The sequence below is a fragment of the Lotus japonicus genome, chromosome 6, assembly GCF_012489685.1.
Source record: "Lotus japonicus ecotype B-129 chromosome 6, LjGifu_v1.2".
NCBI lineage: Eukaryota > Viridiplantae > Streptophyta > Magnoliopsida > Fabales > Fabaceae > Lotus > Lotus japonicus.
The window spans coordinates 3370414-3388621 of NC_080046.1; the positions used below are offsets into that span (position 1 = coordinate 3370414).

General features: G+C 34.3%; 1 pseudogene; it reads left to right on the forward strand.

Annotated features, from left to right (window-relative positions):
- Positions 1-15523: 15523 nt before the first annotated feature.
- Positions 15524-17075, forward strand: LOC130723016 (histone-lysine N-methyltransferase, H3 lysine-9 specific SUVH5-like; annotated as a pseudogene).
- Positions 17076-18208: the final 1133 nt, after the last annotated feature.

Consider the following 18208-nt stretch of genomic DNA (forward strand, 5'->3'; position numbering starts at 1 on the left):
AAGCCTCATTAAATCCATCCATCCTCTAATGTTCTTCCATCTTCTCCTATGCGCACGTTCCACGAGTTTTTTTACAACACTTCTAAAGCACTTCTAAAGCATGTGTGAAAATACCAATCTTCCTATTTCTTTCTCCAAGACCAATTAATAATCTGCAATACCTAGAATTTCAATTACTAATGCCTACCTACTTTTCTTTCAAATTTCAAATTTGAAATACAAAATTAAGACCCTCTTTTTTTTTTAAACTTCATTTAATGATTTACTAAACCAATTGAATTTGAATTGCAAATTCCTTCATTTGAATCTTTTCTTTAACAAAGCCTATGCCTCATCCAATCAAATCTCTTATCACATTTCAATACTCTCGGCCTCATTTCAAATTCTGATCTCTTACCCTCTCTCCTCTTTATTCCCTGCAATTAAACATAACACGCTTACTCCTCTTATCTGGTTGTTCATATTCTATCATTTGAAATTTCCCTAGGCCTTGCAATCTTCCAGAGACTTGAGCCGTTTTGTTGCCCAATCGCACGGCTTCATTTACTCAGCAGCCTCCATCACGTTAAAATTAAAATTGTGCATCCCCACTAACCTCCACCTAACCATTGATGGCTGAAGCCTATTACTCAGCAGCTTCTTCTCTGTTTCTTTCTCAACATCTCTCCCAGACTCTCTTCTCCATCTTTGTCCCGAATGAAATTGAATCTTGAGAGAACAAATCTGATAAATCGATTCACTTGCAGGGATAGAAATAGCAAATCGATCTCAGCGCCGCTCCATTGATTCCATCTTCGTTCCTGTTCCCGTAGTCCGAGACTCCGAGAACCCAAGGCCCTAACCCAGAGTTTCTCGAGACCATGTGTTGATGGCTGTCATAGGATTTCTTTATCTTCTGAGTTAGGTTGATTCCTTTTTTTTATCTCTATATTTTTACTGATATTTTTCTGAATGTTTGATGAAAACTTTTTTAGTCTTGGGAGTCTTGCCAGTTTGTAATGGATTGTTATCTGAATTCCTATTCTAATCTATGGTCTCTTCTATGGATTTTGTAGCCTGCGTTTTTCATTGTTCGAGGGCTTTAATGATGAACCTGAGAAGATCGTGTTTGTGAGAAGAAGACATCGTAACCACTATCGATTTGGACGACCCAGATGAAGGGAAGATAATTCAACTCTAATCTCAGTTCTCAGAAGAAAAGGTATTCTTCATTATTATTATCATTAGCTTCAAATTCCCCAATTTTCTGTTGTCATAAATATGAATTCTGTTTCAATTTTGTGTAAAAAAGTTGTGGAACATATTTGTTTCCTCAAAGCAAAGGACGATATCTCTGAAGAGGAAGATAGTGACATGCTTTGAAAGTTTTAGTTGTTGTTTGTAAATTCATGATCATATTCCCTTGAAGCATTCATCATTCTCACTACAAAGAATGCATAGGAAGATCAATACACATGTTGAGCTTTTTTCAAGTATTTTCCATGAATTCTCTTTGGATTTGTTTATCTCATTAGGTTGATTATCGTTGGTGGTCTATCAAATCCTTCTTTGCTATTTGTTTGGTGGTCGCAGTAGATGAGTAATTTAATTTCCAACCTGCATATATATGATATTTTTCAATATATAAGGTTTAACTTTTTTTTGTTGTTGCTGTAGGATGCTCAAAGCTTGAATTTGGTGAAAGACTCCAAATCTACTACTAGCAAGTGTTTTAATTGGAAGCAATGTCCTTGGCATCCTCAAACCTCATGTTTGTATTGGTTAGTTGGTTAATCCCCTCAATTAAATCTCCGCATGGGCTTAATGCAAAACCCATTCTTTTAATGTCTTCTCTATAATCATTTGGTTGAGTTTTCTTAAATTTATTATCTACAAGAACATGAAAAAGTATGTGTTTTTATCTGTTTGTATGTTTTAAATGAGTGTGGGCTGAGATTATTTTTACGTATTCTGTCTCAGGCACTATTGGATGTATCACCTTAAGTGCAAGTGGTTGCATTGAAGAAATGTAGAGAATGGGTATTCGCAAAGACGGGTAAATTTCATATGGCTGATCAGTTATACGATCTATGAGGGAAAATTTGATTTGGAGTTGATTGGTAATTCATTCTTCAATCTGTTACTTTTTCTTCTTATGGCTTAATTAATATATCTGCAATACTTTGAATAGGAGGTATGTTCTTTTTTTACTAATTAGATTTTGTGTTTTTCCTCTTGCTTTTAACCAGATTAAAATAGCAGGGATGTTCATCTCCAAATCCGAATTTACCTGTCCTGTTAAAGGTTTTTTTTAGATAAGAATAAGGAGGTTAAAGTTAATTATAAAATGAAATCAGTTGGTGACAAGAATGGATCCTCAGCTTAAAAAAAGAATGGAATTTCTGCTTCTAAGAAAAACGAGCAGGTCCTATAATTACTTATGTTTTCAAATTACTTAATTTTTGCAAGACATTATATACCTATTAATTTTTTTCCCTTATGTTTGCAGACTCAGGATAAGGAAGTTGAAGTTGATGGAAATATCAAAGTTGTTGTCCCTGACAATTGCAACTCTCAGGACCCCTTCAGGCTGAGGATCATGATTCTCCTCATCTGAAGCCATTGCAACTGAATTAGCAAGCAAGAAGCCATTGAAGATTGTCAAGGGGGAAATGTGAAAGATAGTTTGGTTATTGATATTGGTTTTAGTTTTTGATGTATTTTGTTGGTGCTTTGAGCCATGGTTTCCCTTTTAAGATCCTTGATTTAGGTTTTCTTTTATTCTTTGTTTTTTATTTCAAGTTGCTCTATGAGTTGGGTACCTGGATGTAATGAATGTTTCAATTGATATTATGTTCAGCATTTTGTTTGATGCAATGGTTCCAATACCCATTTTTTATTTGATTTATGTATCAATCTGAGTATTAATTCCATTAGATATCTTTGTTTTAAGAGTTATATATCAAAATTTGTTCTTAAATAAAGTTTTTACAAAAAGTTGAGTTATATATCAAAATCTGTTCTTAAATAAAGTTTTTACAAAAAGTTGTTTATTTGTTATTTTTCCTACGTTGTATTAATTCAAATTTAAAATAGTTGTGTTGAGTCATGAATTAAATTTTAAATCATTGGGCTTCTTATCTAATGCTATTTCCAATTAATATTTGATAGTGGGATTTTATCAGCCGTGGGTTCTCGCTATGATAGTGGGTTTTTATTTTTAAATTAATAAACTTTCATATTTCCAACTATTCAATTATGATATAAATTCCATTTCCCAATAGTTCAATACCCAAATCTTTTAGTATGTTTTGGGATGGCAGATTAGTTTATCATTATTTTAATATTTATAGTTGCAGGTTTAAACTTAATTGTTAAATTGTTGTAGTAGATTGAATACGTCTATCTATCTTCGTCTTCAGTAAATGCTTTTTTTAAATCGAATTTCATGTTATTATACAATATATAATGGGATTTATGTGTTTGATTTTTAATTGTAAGTTGAAGTAATTAATTCCTTTCCATTTACAATGCCCAAGTCCAAGAAAAAATAGAGGAGTTTTTCTTGAGAGTAGCTTGGATCAACTAGACATCATTTTGCTAATTTATTATCAATTTTTTATATCATTCATCTCGAAACTGTGTAGAACCTCAAATTCTTTTCATAATGGAGTTGTTCTTATTTGATGGTTTATTATCAATTTTTATATCATTTAGTGCATGATTTAATCTATACAGGTATATGTTCTTCTATTTATGGCAACCGTTTAAATATTTTGGTCAATTGGTGTAAATTTATGTCTTTTTAAAAGTCGTCCTCATATTATTGTGCTGATTTATACTTATTTATTTGTTTATAAAGTATGAATTAATTGATATATGCTCCCCGTGCAACGCACGGGTGAAAAATCTAGTTGCTTCTGAAAACACGAAGTCTTTGTTTCTTATAGCGCGAAATTACTCGGAAATACCTGTTATAATAACAGGTAAGAAAACGAGGCATCACCTTGCTTTTCTTTCTACTCTTTGTTATCACACCTTGACATTTATATCACACTAGTAACTCTACATTTATGATTCCAACGTAACACTCACATTCTTACATTACGTAACTCCTCATTTAAATGATAATTGAAGATAAATTTGAATATCTATAAGAATTTGTCATATGCTTATGGAATTTTTAGCAAATTAGTGCAGCGTTTAGTACTTTAGTGTAGCAATTTCCATCAAGTAATTTTTTTTTCTTTTATTCGTAGTATTAAATTTGTTTATGTGTGTATTTTTTTTGGTACAAATTTATGTGTGTATTAACACTGAACTTTTGAGCAATATCTCTATCAAAATATATATATAACTAATAAATTTTTAAGATGATCATCCTTCATTTTATTACAACCTCAATCTTAAGAACTTTTTTAGAAAAATCCCGCTATGTATAGTTGAAATAGGAATTGTTTTCAACTAAGAACCAACTCTTGGTAAAACTTAGATAAACTTGACATTTTTTTCTAAACTAATACATTGAAAAACATCTGAATGATAACATCTTAATTTAAACCGTAAATTATTATTTTCAACTTGAAAAATTAATATAAAGTTACTGAAAAAGCTTACTTATTTTCACATGATCTACTGATTTAATAAAAATTTAAGATCTAAATGTCAACCAAGTATAAGAAGTTTCTTTAGTTCTTATTGAAATCTTCTAATTAATTACATAGTAAAATATATCTACTATTTAATGAGACGGACTAGCATGATCATCATTGCCATTAGTAGATAGATTGAGATCAGGGGCGGATCCAGACTTTAAATATCAGTGAAGCTAAACATAAAAGTAATTATAGACTAAAAGAGAAATATTATAGAGGTTGATGACGACTTATTTTTAAATAAGCTTTCCTTACCTCATTTTGGATGTCGGGATGATAGCTTGAAATTGGAGGCCTAATTCCTGGATCTATTTCCAACAATTCATAATCAACAATTTTAATACCCTCACTTGGAGTTTCCGATGCGTCTAGATTTACCGAAGAAGTAGTTTTGTCTCTTGAAAGCACAGGAAAAAATTTCTTCATCCTATAAAGAGATAATGAAACCATCAAAAACCAAAATAACATAGCAACAATTTGCATTAGATGTAATCAATAATGGAATGATAGCTATATTATGTGACATTCCATCTCATCTTATTTTATTTCATTACAACTATCATTAGATGTCCAACAAGAATTCAGAAAACCCTTTTCCACATATCAATTTCAGTTTCCACATGTCAATTTCAATTTCCTTAAACCCTAGAATAAGAATTCAAAAAACCCTTTTCCACATATCAATTTCAGTTTTCACATATCAATTTCAATTTCCTCAAACCCTAGAACAAGAATTCAGAAAACCCTTTTCCACATATCAATTTCAGTTTCCACATATCAATTTCAATTTCCTCAAACCCTAGAACAAGAATCCAAAGTCCCAAACCCTTTGAGTGACTGAGAGTGAGAGCTTCGAGTGACTGAGAGCATTACCTTTTGAGTTTTGACTTTGAGTGAGTGACTGAGAGTGAAAGCTTCAATCAGTTGAGAGGGACAAGCACTGTCGCACTAAGCACTGAGGGTCTGTGGCAGGAGCTTCGTTGTTGGTTCGTTGGAGAGCAGGAGTAGAGAGGGCGAGAGGCACGAACGAGAGTCGAGAGATCCAGAGGCGTGCGCCGCCGCCGTGCGGCCGTGAATCGACAGAGAGAGGCGGAGGCGTGAGAGAACAGAGTGAGAGAACAGAGTGCTGCGTGCGAGAACAGAGAAGACGCGTGCGTGCGTGAGTGGTGGTGATAGAAAACAAATAAATTTTCTTTTTTTAACCATATAAATTTTTTTAAAAAAAATAATAAAAACCGGTGTGGCCAATGCCACACCTGGCCTCTGAGTGGGTCCGCCCCTGATCGAGATAATGATGAATGTAAGGTTGAGTTTAGAGTGAGTGCATCATTTTTTGAAGCAGAACAAACAAATGTGTTTTCACCACTTTTGTGAATTCTGACTATCAAGCTTTTTCTAAAAAAATGGTTTTAAATTCAATATTCCTGAAAACTAAAAGTCAAATAAGCAAAATTTGTTGAATCATTTTTATAAAAGTCAAATTCATCCACGTAAAGCTAGTTAAAAATATTATTTTTATAGTAAAAATAAAAAGAAAAAGAAAAAGAAAAAAGAGGGTTGTGGTTACCCACTAGAAATATAAAGATTTGGAATTCTTAATTTTCATGAAAAATGAGAGTTAGACGATATGTTGATTGACATGTTAGTACACGATCAAAAGAAGAAAGACTTTAAAGAAAGAGTATTATTTATTTATTTTATGATTTAAGTAGTACTCTATTTTTTTTAAAACAAGTACTAGGAACAAGCCGTCCCAGTTGAAGATACTAATAAGTCAAAGCAATACAAAAGGAAAAAAACAAAAAAAAACATAAAATCAACACAACATGAAAAGAAAAAATCGCAAAGAAGCAACATAAGAAGAAACAGATTGCAAGGGAGCTAATGACAACAAGCCCGTGCATCAGCTTCTCACGTTAGAAAGGACAAAGTAGTACTCTATTTTATAAGAAAGGACAATGACTTAAATTCAAGTTTATAAAAGATTTTGGATTGGGTGAGACCTCCAGCCCCTAAAGAGGTCCTACATATAGGTGTTTCAACTGAGCACGGGCCTTTAAGCCAAGGGCAATGAACATATTCAGTGACAGAGGCATAGTTATTCAAAGCGACCGCCATATGGCGGTCACCAGCACGTAAGGGAACTGAGCCAAGAGTAACGAGGTCCATCTAACCCAATTAGCTTAGGAGTTAGAGTTCCTTGTATCAACCCTATAAAAGAGAATTCGTGTACCATGTAAGGGACCTTTTAGCATTTATCTGAAAACGGCTAGGTTATTACCTCACCTTACTTCTGCTAGGGTTTAGGGCCTACACCCGTACTAAGTGTTCATTCTGGAACATTTTGGCGTCGTCTGTGGGGGTCGATGAACTTTTATTCCCAGATCACGCATATTTCTTTCAGTACTTACTTGAGTTTGAAGATTTTTGACCACAGAGACTAGGCGCAGACGTCGCAGAGTTTCACCGGAGCGGCGACGCATTTGGGTGCCTCGATGTCAGATCCAACCAGATCTAGTGGTTGGTGCTCAGAGGGGTCCAGTTCTACCACATCTGGGCCATGTTGTTTCAGATCCGCGTGTCCAGCAGCCACAGGCACCACAGGCACCCCCACCACCAATACCGCCATCGTGGTCGTTGGTGGTTACTCAGGAAGATTGGGCAAGGATGATGCATAACATTGGCGACATCCAACGTCATAATGAGCACTCCCAAGCTTCACGGAGGTTCTTAGAATCAAGTTGGAAAAAGGACTTGATCTCCTATTTCAATTTTCTGACTTGGCTGTCAGGGAAGAATTTTGCCACAAATTTGTCAGCCAAGTCATCCCAAGAGGTAATGCTCTGTAGTGGCTGTGATTTGAGCCACTCCTCTACTACATCCCTAAGAGAAAAAAAAAGGGAAGAGCACCAACCTAATTGTGTCCAAGTTCACTTTTCACCTTAGAGTGGAGCAATGATGAGTGAACCGCTCCAGGTGTACGTGAACGTCTTCAGTGGCACTTCTACCATACTGGTTTTGGGAAACCAAAGCGATGAAGTGCGGTGGAATCGGGAAGTTGGGAGGATTATTTCGAGGAACCACGATTCTTCCATCAAAGTTGTAGTCAACTCACGAGGCTGTGAGGTCTCTTAAATACCTTTGAGTGTCTGCCTCCTCCCTCAATTGCTGCTCACGAAACAATCGATCAGTAACCTTTTGTTGGAGCTGAGCACCAAACTCAGCATGAAGCCTTACTTTGAGTTGTGCTAGGGTTTCATCAACCATGTCAGCGGCTTGATTGATTCCTCCTTTGCTACGCTCGCCGTCTGATTGGTCTCTGGCTCCAAAAGCAACGATTTAGGATCAATTGAACCTTGCATACAAAGAACAAACAGTCAAAAGCACCTATTCCAACAAGAACTCAGCAAGAAAGTAACAATGTTCTAAACAACTTAAAACAACAAAAAATTGATAAATCAACACAACCCCCGACAACGACACCAAAAACTTGATATGCAATCTGCAAGTGTACGGTACGCTCAAAGTAATACAAAAGATAATCGGACCACATAGATTGTGAGACAAACCAATTTGCAAGAAGAGAAAGTTGTTTAGAGCACAAGAAAGTAAAAGGCAAAATATATTCAGTTTGAAGATGAACTAGATTCAGAAACAAAGAGAAGATTATGATAAAAGACTAGCACTTGGGTTTAGTTTTACAAAATCAAGTTATGTTTTCAGCTTCATTATATGGTTGATCTAGCCTAAGTCTTTAGATGTTGATTACTCAAGTCAAATAAAGATTTCAATTCAATCTCATTAGTCTATTAGTATCTATGAATAATTCAATTGAAGATGAGAGTTTTTTATCAGGCCACCAACTATCTCTATCCTTATTCCTAAGGCACAAGTAGCCAATCAATCTAATCCCAGGTCTCTTATTCTAAACCAAACTTTCATTTGTTGAAAAGAATAAGCATAATAACTTGCATGCATTAACGCTAATATTGTTGTGCTTCCTTGAATTTGACTCTTTATTCATTGCTGGAGATGCGTGTCTTCTTGCTTTGGAGTTTGGCTATTAGTCTTCTTTGGTTCTATTATTTGTAATAGCTCCTTGATCTTCTTTTGTTGTTTTTGTTACTTGTATTTGAGATTGAAGTACCTCTTGTACTTCCAATCAATACATTAATTCAATTGCCGATAAAAAGAAATGCTAATATTGTAAAAGGGAAATAGATTCATAGAATAAAACCATGTTCATATAAACTCAGAAACTAAAACATAACATAGAAAATGATTCACATACTAAGTGCTAAAATGAAAATTAGCTAAGCATGGCTAAGAAAGACATAATAAAACCTGAGATAAGCTCCAAGAAATCTCTTAAGAAATACTTATCTAATCCATTATTAAGAAAATCTAAGATACTAAACTAAAATTACAAGTGTTCTATTTATAGCAAAAGAAACTGATGAGCCACGCATATGCATCGCATTCTTTCACACACATGCATGGCATCATGCCATGTCACTAACCTACCACACATGTGTGTAGCCTGTGTGCACGCACATGCATGGCCTTCATGGCCCAAAGTGCCAAGTTGTTGTCCTTCCACGCATGTGAGTGGTTATGGTGCACGCAAATTCGTGGACACCTCGTCTAGCAACAACTTTTCATCATTTTTCAGCTCATTTTGCCCCCATTAATGCACTTCATGGCCTTCAACAACTCTAATTGTCATCATTTCTCAGTTTTGAAACTCTTTGGCCCTCAATCATCATCAACCATTGTCATTCTTCACCATTAAAGATTCCAAGACAACAAATGATGGACATTTATGACTTGGCTGCACACTAAATGAACATAAACCTTCACTTTGTAACAACAAAAATTACATTAAGCATCATAAAGTTCAGAAGGTATTTCAGTACATGTTCATAATGTAATTCCCATTTTACACCCAAATGCACCAATAAGCTAAACCAAGGACCATAATGCAAAAAAGACTTAATCCTAAGGCCTAAAATGCAAATAAAGACTCTAAAGAGACTAAAATGCAAACGGTGACACTAAAATATAAAAAGAATCAATTATTACTGAACACACCAATTAAGATTTAAAAAGATAAAAATAAAGAAAGAAAACACAAGAAAAGATCATATAATCCTTGGTCATCAAACCTTGTGTGAGGTTTCGAGATGACGCCTCAAGAAGATTATCCAGAATTGTATAAGTAAGTGTTATGTGAAGCCAACTCTATGTAGCTTGGCTAGCTAGCTTATTAGGGGGAGTTGGTTGTATAAATATGTATTTTGTTTTGCATGCATAAATTTGTTTTGCAGAGGGAATAAGGAATAAGATTGCGTGACAACTTACACAGAGCTCTCAGATTGCACTTGGCATGGATGCCCAAGATACCTGAGGTGATGCTTCAGAGATGAGGTGACCTGGGGACGATTCAGTGGTAGGAATCAACACTAAACCGTTGAGTTTAGGATCCTTGTGTTTCCGGCTAGTGGAGTGGGAAGGCCAAGAGAGGTTGCGTTAAGCTGAGATGGTAATCATTGCTCGGTAAAGAAATTGGGCTAGATTTAGTATCCAAGTTCCCGAGCGGCGTTCTGAAGAGTAAAGATTGTATATAACCAATGGGCCCAACATTCAATTTGAGCAAGTTGGCGAAGTGTAGTGACATGCATTGCATCTCTACATATTATAATTGTGATTGTTTGACCTTGTGTTTTGTGTGCATGGTGTAATATGATTTGTGTGTGTTGATTAAGCATGATGGTTTTGCTTGCATTCTGTTTTGTTGGCTTATAAGTCTGTTTATGCTTTAGTTGTTTTGTAGATCCCCCTTGCCCCATATTTATAGATTCTGACCCACAAGAGTTCATTGGACAAATTTCCAGTGGAGACGATTGTCGCTGATTTCCACGTGCCAAAGGGATGATGCGTGGATGGGAACACAAGTGTATGCACCTATACAGGAATGTCCACCTTCTGGTACCGTCATCCAAGCTTCTCTGACCCTGGGTACCCGACCTTTAATCCTCCTTCTTTCACCTTTTACATGCCACCGCGATATATAGTTCCTACATTCTTCGTTCATGAGCCACCAGTTTTCCAGCCTACGATACCAGTTCACCCTGTGCACTAGAGATCCGATCCTAGCCTGATATTCCGACTAACATGCCCATTGCTAACGGGTCTAGAGTAGTTTACACCCAACTGAGCAATGCAGTGTGATTGAGAAGAATGTGGAGACATGCCCGACTGAGTTCAGAGGATCCCTCTGGCAGGATTAGGATCCATGTCTCCCGAGAGACCACTCCCTTAGAGGATGATGAAGCGTAGTGGTGAATAGAAGTTTGAGGGATGTATATGAAGCCCCTGATGACCCTTCTGACAATCACCTCTGTATAATAATAATATGTATAATATTAATTATGTGTGTTGATAGTCGTGGCCCTAGATTTGTAAGATAGGTCGTAGGGCGGCTTAATAAGCCATAAAATATAATTACGCGTACATGTATGATAATGTGATGTATGTTTATGTCTGAAGATATATTTACAATACGTAGCCGTCACGCGGTAGTAACGATTATGGAGAATGAGCGAAAAGTGAGTAGAACTCGTGAAGAGAAAAAATAGAAGGAGAAAAGAAAGAGAAGGTTGCATGAGGAAGAGAGAAGAAAGAAGAGAAAAACAAAGGGGTGAAACAAGTGAGAGATAATCTAATGTTTAGCTAGAGGAAATCTCTAGCAAAGGTGCCGGAGGCGGTCCCCCACAATCTCCCTATCCCTAAGACTTTTGTACACCCCCTTAATTCAAAATAATGTCTCATTAATTAATTAATGCATTCATAATTTTTGTAATTAAATCATCTCTTTTTTTTGGAAATGTAAAAATAATTATGTATTTGACATAAGTGTCGTCTAGCATTTACTGACCAAAAACTTTTTGGATGCCTCTATCTCTTTTACACAGCCAGGGCCTTTGTAATTAATACCCAAAAGCTCTTCTTAAAATTAATTCAACACATTCATTTGGTTCTTTGTGAAACTTCTCCATTTGCCTATTCATATTTCGCTTAATCGTTACACATTTTCCTCTATACTTTTGTGGTTCAAACTTGTAATTCTCATTTCTCTCTCCTAATCTGGTGAGTTTCTTCCATTGTACTTCATTTTCATGTTCTTATTTTCCCTTTAATGGTTTCACTAAGTCTCTTTTATTTTTTTCAATTTTGTTGATGTTTTTTTTCTTCTTCTTCAGTGGTCGTCTCTCGCATCCAATAAGTTTCTTTCTTTTCACTTTATTTTCATGCTTCATTTTTATTTCATTCACCACACTTAGTCCTTTTATTTTATTTTATTTTATTTTGAACTTTGTTTCAATGTTGTTTTGCGATTCTCTGTTCCAACATTGACACTAGACCTTGTTAGTATTTACCAAACAATAAATAATAGCAAAATTTTTTAGTATATTTTTTTCCTTAAATAATTTTATTTTAAATATTCCAGGGGACAATTCATATGTATATATTTTTTTCTTTATCTTTGTTTTCACGTCAATGGTCTTATCCCGCTTTTTCAAAGGTATAATATTTTTCATCGCGTGTCATTAATTAATTAATCAATTCATTATTTTTGTAGAATCATTTTTTTTGGAAATGTAAAAATAACAATGAATTTGAAATAAGTGCGGTCTAGCATTTACTCACCAAAACCTTTTGGATATCTTTATCTCTTTTACATAGGAAGGACCTTTGTAATTAGTACCCAAAAGTTCTTCTTAATATTAATTCAACACATTCATTTGGTTATTTGTGAAATTTCTCCATTTTCTTTTTCATATTTCGATCAATCGTTTCACATTTTCCTCTCAAACTTTTGTGGTTCAACCTTATAACTATCATTTCTCTTTTCTAATCTGGTGAGTTTCTTCCATTTTACTTCATTTTCATATTCTTATTTTTCCTTTAATGGGTTCACTAAGTCTCTTTTATTTTTTTCAATTTTGCTGTTGTTTGGTCTTCTTCGTCAGTGGTCGTCTCTCGCATCCAGTAAGTTTCTTTCTTTTCATTTTATTTTCATGCTTCAATATTTATTTCATTCACCACACTCAGTCTTTTTATGTATTTTATTTTGAACTTTGTTTAAATGTCTTGTTTTGCGATTCTCTATTCCAACCTTGAGACTGGACCTTGTTAGTATTTACCAAACACTAAATAATAGCAAAATTTCTTAGTATATTTTTTTCCTTAAATAATTTTATTTTGAATATTTCACAAGACAATTCATATGTATAATTTTTTTTTCTTTATCGTTGTTTCCACGTCAATGGTCTTATCCCGCTTCTTCAAAGATATAATATTTTTTATATGTCTCATTAATTAATTAATGCATTTATTATTTTTGTAATTAAATCATCTTTTGTTTTGGAAATGCAGAAATGACTATGTATTTGAAATAAGTGCGGTCTTGCATTTACTGTCCGAAAACTTTTTGGATGCCTTTATCTATTTTACACATGCAGGGCCTTTGAATTAATACCCAAATGTTCTTCTTTAAATTAATTCAACTCATTCATTTGGTTCTTTGTGAAATTTCTCCATTTGCGTTTTCATATTTCGCTTAATCGTTTCACATTTTCCTCTCAACTTTTGTGGTCCAACCTTATGATTCTCATTTCTCTCTTCTAATCAGGTGAGTTTCTTCCATTGTACTCCACTTTTATGTTCTTATTTACACTTGAATGTGTTCACTAAGTATCTTTTATTCTTTTCAATTTTGCTAATGTTTTGTCTTCTTCTTCAGTGGTCTTCTTTCTCATCCAAAGAGTTTCTTTCTTTTCACTTTATTTTCATGCTTCAATTTTTATTTCATTCACCACGCGTAGTCTTTTTTATTTTATGTTGAACTTTGTTTCAATGTTTTATTTTATGATTCTCTGTTCCAACCTTGAGATGCTTTCTCTTTCAATATTTTCATAGGGTGAGATGCTAACAATTTTTTTATTTTTCTTCTGTGTTTTAGATGTTTATGTGTCATTTGAATCACCAATTGCAATAAATATCATATCTTTCTCTCATTTTTCATGAAAAGATCCCTCATTTTGTTTGTAACAATGTAAAGTTTTGGTTTTAAAAGATTCAAACTTTTCATGCAAGCATTACTTCTTCCATGTTTTATATGATGATGGTTTCTTTGCATCATCCATTGTAGTAAAGGTCAGATTTTTCTATCTTCTAGCTTGTCGCCCTTTAAAAAAAATCCAATTCGATTTCCTTTCCTGTTTCATTTTTATTCTTGTTCTCTATTCTAGTAAAATTACAAATTCGTAGCAGTTAGCAACATTCTGGTCAGTTTTTAAGATCTCCTTTTAGTTCACTCCATTGTTATTCTTGCTTTATCCATTTGTTCTGACATGTGGTTTGTTCATTTTGTCTCTTTGTTTTGTGTCTTTTGTATTGTATGTTTTCTTTGGTTTCACATTTATTTTTTATCATTGAATTTTTTTTCTTTTGACTTTCTTTACTATGTAGGTTTAGTGAGAAAAAGTGCGCATATTCTCAAGATTAAGGCAAGTCCTCTTTTCTTCTGTATGATTTCTTAAATTTTATTTTGGCATCAGTTTATTCAATATCTTGCATGTTTGATTAGTGTGTTGTTATAAAACTATGAATTCCATAATTAGATATCTTTATCCTGTAGCCATTGACAAAAACTATCTCACGCTATTTTAGTCAACCTCAGCATAGAGACACATCTATCCTGAACATACAACCTACACAGATTCGTCACAACTTTCATATATCTCACTAACATCCATAGCTAAACCATCACTATGCTAGACAAAACACTAAACTCATGCCCAGACTCCATCAACCTTCCCAAACCCCCGCCAAAGCCTCGTCTTTCTTCGAATTCTCTTTGTCCCCTCAGTGAAAACCACAGCCCCAAGATAGGAACGACATGAAAAACCTAGACAAAAACCCAAATCAGAGCCATTCTTTTACAATGAGATGTACATGGATATAAGTGTAACTCTTTACCGCATATACTATAATTAAACTCTAAACTAAAATAAAATAACATTTATAAACACGTAATGTGATGTGGTATGAGACTTGCATGATATTTTATAAATATATTTATTTTATTTTATTTGAAAGCATTTTATACAAAATCAAAATTTTGTTATCACATAATATAATTTATTTTCAATTTTATTTGATCATATAAATATAAAATTCATTTCTAGAATAAAATATGCTCACATCCAAAACTCATATCATATGTAAGAAAGATAAATAGAAAATAGATAAATGAGTAATATGAGTGATAGAGATAGATGAGATGAGAAGAGAAAGAGTGTGAATGAAAATGAGGTGAAATAAAAAGTAAGTGTGAATTTATAAAAAAAAATCCATTTATTCTCTTCCTAACCGAGTAATAGTAACAAAGAAAAATGTTATCAAAACTATTGGTAAAAATCATATGTGGTCCGCTAAAAATGTACGTCTCTCTTCTAATTTAGTTTGACTCATAAATTTTAAGCAATAAAATGCTGAGTGCTAGAGTAGGTATTGTTAGCATTCCTCACTAACAAATACTCTTCCAACCGCTTGTTTCATGATTTTTACAAGTACTTGCTTCATATTTCTAACTGGTGTTTCTTAATTTGATTTGTCTTTTGACTGTTTTCCCTCAACTAATGCCCCCATTACTTTAATGCTTCTCTTTATTTTTTTCCCATTCTTTCATTCATTTTCACTGCATTGAAGTTCTCTTTTTCTTGTCATGTTCTATGGTTTCCCTTGTGCATTTAATGTACTTCCAATAGCTATATATATATGCTAACACTATTCTTTCTATTTGCAGAAGGAGTGATCTAGAAATGGCACCGCCATTTGGGAGAAATCATGGAAAAGAGTCATCATCGTCCATGGTGTCTCAGAAGACTCTTACTTTAATTGCTTCTTCTGAGAAGAAAAAGAAACGAGACTCTCTGGAAGACAGAAATGTGAGAAAAGCACTAGAAGCATTTAGAGAATTGTCTTCCAAACTTTTCAATGAACTGATAGCAAAGAATCCTGGACAACCGGGAGCAAAACTAAAAGCTCTGTGGAAGGCAATGAGTATAATGAAAGCTAAGGATGAGGTTGAAAACAATGAAAAGCGAGTGGGACCTCTCGAAGGAATTCAAGTGGGTGACAAATTCAACTACAGGGCTGAACTTGTTGTTACTGGCCTCCACCAGCAACCTCATAGTGGAATTGATTATGTCCACAACATAAACCAAGTTTTGGCAACGAGCATTGTTGTTACTAATCGTTATGCTAACATGTTCCACAATGGCTCATTGGTCTACATAGGTGAGGGAGGGAACCCTGATTCCAGAATAAATGGTGGTTCTTCTCATGATCAGAAATTGGAGCGAGGGAATCTCGCTTTGAGAAACAGCATGGAAGCCAGAAGTCCTGTTAGGGTGATATTGAAAGTTTCTGAAAATTTTGTTGATGACAATGGCAATAGCTCTAATTTCGCTTTTGTCTACGATGGACTATATTTGGTGACAGGTTTTGCCCGAGGAAGGGGTGAAAATGGGAGACTTGTGTTCAAGTTTACATTGAATAGAATGCCAAATCAACCCCCCACCTGTGTTTCCCATGGAGATTTGGGTTTTAAAGGGTCATTTACTTCAAGTTCTAGCACTCACAAGAGATCTAAAGGAAGTTCAATTGCGCAAAAGGAGAAGGCTCGAAGGAATGATGTTTCTGAGGGTAAAGAAAAGTTTTCTATTCCATTGATGGCAACAAGTGACTGTGTTGAGTTGCCTCCACCCTTTGAATATGTAGTTGATGTAGTCTATTCAGGGAGGCTGAGCTTGGTGAGGCAGCCAAATCCAAAAGATTCGCGTGGTCCATTCCAACTAGCTATATACAAAACCAAAACGAAGGGTTGGGGTGTCAGAACCCGGTCTTACATTCCAAAAGAGAGCTTTGTTTGTGAGTTCGTTGGGGAATTTTATCCTGACGGAAAAGATAAATTAAGATTGGGTATACATCACTATATACTCGACATTGGTATGTTGCTGAATTCTGATGGATATAATAAATCTTCTCTGGTGTGTGTGTTTAGACTTAATTTAATGGGTGCTTTAATTTATGTTTTTGTAGGTGCTGGAAAAGGTTACATTGACACCACAAGATATGGAAACGTTGCGCGATTTATAAATCACAGTTGTACTCCAAATCTATGTATCAATGAAGAAGGTGATAAGTCGACGTTGCCCTACATGATGATGTACGCTGTGAGGAACATACCTGCAGGAACAGAACTTACGTACAATTATAATTTCTACAATAGAAAACTTCATAAAGCTGAGAGAGTTAAGTCATAAGTGCTACTGCTCTTCACAAGAATGCAAAGGATATATTTATATTTGAAGGTATGTATAGGTTCAAATGATTTCTTGTTATGCTGAAATGTTATTGGCTCTTAACTAGGGATAATGTTATTGTTGGATTATATCTTGATGCTTATATATATTAATATCATCTTGTCATGTTTACTACTTTTATATAACAAATGACATGAGCTAAGTGAGGAGTTTCGAATATTCTGGAAGTTGAAGTGTAGCTGATCCTGAAGTATTTTTTTTATAGGTCATGTAATATATATATATATTGAAATGAAGGGTAAAGAGTACTTCAACTCAATAGAAAGAGCAAGAAGAAAGGTCTAAGAACAACAAAAAATTACAACAGCTAACCCAACACTCCTTGAAGGAAAGACTTTAAAAAATTGTCTTTATAAAACCTTACGAGGAAAAACTCTCTTGGGAAAACCTAGGCCTTAATACATGAGGAACCTAATTACTGGACTTCTTCCCCATAGGCCTTAACAGTAGAGTAGGAAGATGAGTGCGAGAAGTGAGTAATGCAAGTTTTGGGGTCTAATATGATATTATATGTGTTTATGCTGGTTAAGTAAAAATCAAACTGCACAAACTTATTTTGTTTGTATCTATAGTAGACATACATTTAATTTTCACAACCTAAGGCTAAGAATCACAAATGCATCCAAAAGATGCATTTTATCATAATACAAACACAATTCAATTAATGAATAAATGATCGATGGTACTCACTTAAGAATAGGAAGAATTCATTAGTCATTTGATCGAACAACACCTGGGGTGTGTACGTACAAGTTTCTTCAACTTCCACCACTTTTATTTGATCGAACCATCTTTATGGAATCAATAGCACTCAGGTCTGGTGATATATGTAGTTGTATAGCACAAATAGTCTTTGAAAATTGGAAAGAATCTGGAACCAAATTAATTCATGAATGAAAAAATGTATTGCATAGATCAGATTGCAGGGAAGACAAGGTTGTAAAACCTTTGAGTTCTCGTATCTCGTGGGTGTTTCAAGAATGCTAGTTATTAAAAAAAAAACCTTAAATAAAATTCAAGAATAGACAAATAGATGAAGTGCTTTAGAGTGCGGTTCTTTAAGTTTTCTTAAAAGAAAAATCATTTTTTTAATTAAAAAATCAATTCTTAAGATTTTAA